Consider the following 6,000-nt stretch of genomic DNA (forward strand, 5'->3'; position numbering starts at 1 on the left):
ATTTTAAATATGTCAATGGTAAATAGGAGGTTTCTAGTCATGGGTTTTAATAGTAAAGGAACATAGAAAGCTTTATTAAATATAAAAGTACTTTCTGCTCAGCAGTGTAGCTAATTGAAGGTTATTGTAGTTCACCAATTATTTCATAGCGTAAAATAATTGGTTTACTACAATAAAGGTGATTATCTAATAATAAGGTGATTATCATAAACCAATGTGATAAAAGATAATACTACTACTTCCAAGATTAATATTTCTTCCACTAGTAATGTCTACAGCTTCAAATTCATCCTATTTATTGTACAGCACTGCATAATATGTTGGCACTATATAAATCCCGGTATTAATAATAATAATATTAATAAATTAACCTTAAACTATGACTATTAATTTTAATTTAAGAGCTCACAGCTGCAACATTCAGTTCAAAGGGTAATTGCCTTTGCAGCTAGATTTATGTCCTAAATTCCATGCTGCAGTTTAATCTAATTGTAACTGTTATGGCGCCACAAGGCAAAGTGGTGGACCCACTGTGTCACCCGCCCTGTGGGTGGAGATGTGCGCAGGGCGCAGGGTCTCAGCAGTAGCATGGTCTTTTCCAGGGCCTCTAGAGGTGAGGATGTTGTGCGGCAAGCTACTGCCAGGTTGTGGCCCCCGTGCCCGCCAAGGCAGGTGACTGCCAACAAGCAGGGACTGAAGCGTAGTACAAAAGGGAAATCCAGGGAGTAGTCAGACAAGCCAAAAGATCGGGACCGGCAGCGAACAAGGATGGTCAGGAAACAGGCAAGAGGTCAGGACAGGCAGCAAGCAGGAGTAGTCAGGAACGAGCCGGAGTAGGTACTCGGAGAATCAGGAACAGTAGAGATAAACAACAGTAACCTGGAAGCAGAGCCAAAAGAACTCCTTGTTTAGGCAACTCCCTGTTGCCAGGTCACTTCCTTAAGAAGGGGAGATGGGCGTGGATCAAGTGAGCTGCAGACATCAATCCCACCAGCAGAGGGAGTGCTGTTGCTGGGATGGTCTCAGGTGTTATTTAGATGTTGGCCAGCAGAGGGAGCACGTCTGTGGAATACTCTGTTTCTGCGAGGCAAGGGAGCAGCTGACAGAGCATCACCTGACTGTCTGTCTCTTATATGGAATCTGAAAACCCCTAATAATAATTCTTATGTCACACTAACTTCTTCCCCTCTTAATCGCAAATTGGTCTCTACTGCGCATGCAGGCAGTTCTGATGCTGGACCTGCGTTTGTTTCCAAGCTTTATCAATTTCATTCAATCTCCTGGCCAATCAGAAAATAGCCCTGGCTTTTTAGCTAGCTCACAAACTGCACTGCACTGTGTTCGTGCGACGTGTCTCCATTGTGCCGAGCCCCTAGTTCTGTGAGCTAGTTCCTTTTCTCCTGGTGCTTAATTCAGTGTTTCCTCTGTCCAGCTCCTGCGTTAACCCCTTGTTGTCCAGTCTGTCGGTTCCCAAATTCCCTTTGCTGTTGGAATGTTCCTGTCTGTGGATATGCCTGAGTCACCTGTGCCTCCACTTTGTTCCTGCATCTCCTGTGTTCCTTGTGCCCGCAGTGGTCCCTGTGTCACTGGTGTCCGTCTCCTGGATCCCTGGCAATTGACCCCTGGCGTGTGACCTGACCTCTCTTGCTTGCTGCCTGCCTTGACCCTGGCTTTCCTTGACTATCTTTCTTCTTTGTGATTTGGTACCGTCTTTTGCCCACCTTGGTGTGCCCAAGGACAGCAACCTGGCAGTAACCAGCGGCGCAACATCCTTACCATCAGAGGCTCTGGAGAAAACCTGGTTACTGCTTAGACTCTGCGCCTTGACCTTTCTCAGGGCTCACACCACCTCAGTGCAAGCCATAACGCCCCCTAGTGGTCATGTCTCTCTGTGCGTGACAATATACCTACTTAACAACACAAAATGTTTATTAAACTATTATGGTAGAGATTTGAATCTTTAACTGATGCTAATGTCAGTCTTGTAGTGATAGTTTTGCATAGTATATTGGTAAAGATCCTAATATAAAAATAAATTGAAGGAATATAATAATTTGTTAAAAGGTACACTGACAATTCCCTCTTTCTTTCCATACACATCCCAAAATATGAATTATTCAGAAAAAAGTAATATATAGGGACTTCAAAGGTGACGATAAAGTAATCTTATGAATTAAAATCAGTTTTTAGTGTAATATTTATATTTAAGAATAGCAATCTAACATAATTAACATAAAAAGAAATAATATAATACTGATTGATAATTGCTAAAGTTCCTTCAATTGTTCACCCTACAGGTTCTCACTTTTCCTGTATTCTTTTAAATATTGAACTTTGAGAACCTAGGGCCCATAGGACCTTGCTTTTAGAGATTTCCAGTAGTGTATCTTTATTCAAATTCATCCCTGGCCATCAGCTTTACTTTCAGTTTCCTCTGTTAGTTATTTTTACACACCCTAAAGCGGTTCATTCACCAAAATTTTTACTTTAAATAAAAAGGTAGACAACCCTTTTATGTAAAGTAAAAATGTTATCATGTTTTTTTGCAACATTGAACAAAAAAAAAAAAAAAAAGTGCGAGAAGACCATCACGTTCTGTCTTTATTGATCTCGGGCATGTGCAGAAGGGGCATTTTCCAAGCATAATTTTATCCAGTCTCTTTATTACTTTATCCAACAGACAATTTAACCTTAAATAGTTTGCTTTTAAAGATATTTCTTCTTTGTAGCATTTTCGCAAGCACTTACACTAAGATTTTTGTGCACAGCAGTAGTAAATTGAATGTTTTTTTACCTTAAGGCTTTGATACAAAATTTGTATCCAACCAAATCAACATTACTAAAATAATTCGATGCATAATTTGGAATGTATTTAAATATATTGTGCACTGTTTTTTTTTCCAATTTTTCTAATTTATTATTAATAAATATAATTAAATATATATTTCCAAAAGTGTATAAATGTGTTTCTTTTCGGTCAGGTAAATAAGAAATATTGCATATCAATATCAACTCGCATTTTTCATTTTTTAGTCAATTGTTGTAGATTTAGATTTTATTTCACATGTACAAGTGCCCATTGACAACTGTTCATCGTGGGGCATTTTGTTACAAAGCTATATGTTACCTATTAATGTCCGTTGTGATAGGGACCAGGTCACATTGGTGAGTTGCATAAAGGAGCAATACATAGTGTTCCACTGTTTTTTTCCAATGAGAACTGCAATGCACAGTAGTGTGTTACCTGAGGCTGTGCTAAGTTTCCTTATGTCTTATGGTGCTACTTAGAATTATTGTACAGGTAAGGTGTGTTGCAATAATGAATGCATTACTGTAAGGCAGGGCAGTGGACAGGTGTACATGGGATCTAAGGCACCCCACTCAAACGGATGTACTGACACACTATAATGGACAAAAAAACTTGGACATACACCACAACGTATAGTGATGCTTTGCTTTACCATGAGCTATGGTGCAATGCAACACATTTGCATTGGGGTTTCATTGGCATTTATGGTATTGCCCTGACAAAGACAATGTAAGCCAAAGGGCTCGCTGATTCTGCTGAAATGTCTCCTATTTTCCAGACACTGTTTATTTGTAAAACAGGGAATGTTTATGGATACAATATAAGAAAAACAATATTAAAACTAAAATTTAAAAATTCTAAATAAATTAAAATATAACGTCATAAAAGTTTCTCTTTGACAAAAAAATATGTTTATTTAGTTGAAACAAGTTAAGTAAATATTCCCCCTAGACTCAACATCATATTCCCTAAGTGGCATAAAATAAATGTAATTAAACTTAATGTGTAATTGAAAAAACTAAACAATTAACCTAAAGTCTTTAAAGTTTTGGTTTAGTAAAGTTTTTACTGGACTTAAAAAAAAGTATATGCTAATATGGGCTTCAATATCTTATTCCCCAAGTGCCATAAAGCTAATAAATATGATTAAACAGTCTACAAGTTATGCATTTCCATGCTGCTAGTCAACATCCATGATTCCAATAGATGTTTTAATTATAAAATCACAATAGAGACTTTACAGTGAACTTTAAATATTAAATAGGTAAGACATACATTTTTAACCATTGTTAAATAATGCATTTGTATATACAGTTTATACAGTGGCTGTGCTAATTCATAATTTGCTTTTATTCATGCATCTCTAAGTTATACTGTCAAAGAAAAACTATTGCAGCTGTGAAAATATTAGTTTTTTTTTTATTTAGGAATAAAGATTTTCAAAGAGCACTAAGGAAGATTTTACACCAAATAGGAGAAATGGGCTCATAAAGGTGGAAAAGTTACTAGCATGGTTACACATTATTTTTTTAGTTTTCATAGCAAGCATCTTTAAACACCTATCAAAAGCATACTGTGGAACACCCCCTTAGAGGCAAAAAAAAAAATATATATGTAATGTATTATCATGTTTTCTGTGATTAGTTTGTGCCGATGTCATTATGTTTCTACAGATCAGGACCCCACATCCAACTGCCATATCAAACCCCTACAATGTATTATCATAACATCTTCCTTGTGGACTCCACTGTCACCCTCCTCCATGGATTCTGTTGTCACCCTTATCTTTGGTCAGAAAGTTTAGTGCTCTTTTTTCTTCTCTTTGACCGATGATGTCAATCTCCCACAAGCCCCTGCTGCCTCCTCCTAACTCTGAGGTCAGGATGTTTTTTGAGTTTGGGAAAGTATTTCTTAATCTTTTTAACCTGGGGGAACTAACTTTTAGTTATTCAGGGATCCCCTACTATATTTATTATATCTGCAGCTCACAGTACATTAGTGTGTTGGTCATTGGGAAGAACACTTTCTACATTGCTGGCCTTTGGAAAGAATGTCATCTTTACAGATTAGCCAAAAAAAACATTGGAGTCACTTAAACTGACTTAAACCGAGATGCCGACATTTTTCATTGCTCAAGGAACCCCCTAGAAACCTTGCAATTCTGAGCTGTTTTGCTATCTCTGTTTAATCCTTAGATCATGTCTACATTACTCATTGTAACCTCAAAATCCTAGTATGTTTTAGGAAAAATGTTTTCTTAAAGGGAGCCTATGGATTTTTATCCTTAAACAATGATCTCACTTACTCATTTAATCTATGCAGCAGTCTTCTAATTGTTCTACCTATATACAGAGTACACTTTTGCTGTATAAACAACATGGCAAGGGACATATTAATCTTGCAGTTTTTTTTAACTTTGACAAGAACATTTTTTTTTCCATACAGGAAAAATTTTTTTCCATACATTTTTTACTGAGAAAAGTAAGATGCTAAATGGCTATATTTGCTAAAAAATCAAGCTGAACTAAAGCCATTTCTTCAGTCTTGCAGAGTAACACAATGGTAAGAGTAGTACAAAGTACTTAGGGCTATGTACACATGTCACATAATTATAATCCAAGGTGAAAAGTCATTCTGGTTGGGTAAAAATCTAACATATGAACAGCAGTCGTCTGATGTCGTTTATGGATCCACTAGGAGCGATCCATGTATGACGTTTAGGAACCATCACTATACAGGTAGGGTACAAGCAACCTGCTCTGCTGAGTGGAGAGAATCATGTATGCATTAATTAGCAATGACAGTAGTCTGGTCTGATATGGGTTTACATACTATAGTGTATTGGAGGCTTGAATCAGAAAAAGTTTCCTAGGATTTTTTGTGCAGGGTGTCCTCTCATCCCAATATGCTTGAGACACCATGGTCATATGGTGAATCATTTCATTTTCAACTCTAATTCATCTTATGATTCTTATGGACATAGCCTTGCTCTTTCATTGCTACAGTATAGTTTTCAAGCCAGGCCAAGAAATGTTTGAGATTACTGAACAACTTCCACTATGTAAGCGTAGGTTCAGACCTGCCTCGGGATCAAACCAGCTGCATGAACATTTGCACCACAGCAGGAGTTCTTAAAGAACCAGTGTCTACACATTTGTCAGCTGGCAACAGTGTGTAATTATTATTTCCAC

Source organism: Pyxicephalus adspersus, chromosome 6, assembly GCF_032062135.1.
Source record: "Pyxicephalus adspersus chromosome 6, UCB_Pads_2.0, whole genome shotgun sequence".
NCBI lineage: Eukaryota > Metazoa > Chordata > Amphibia > Anura > Pyxicephalidae > Pyxicephalus > Pyxicephalus adspersus.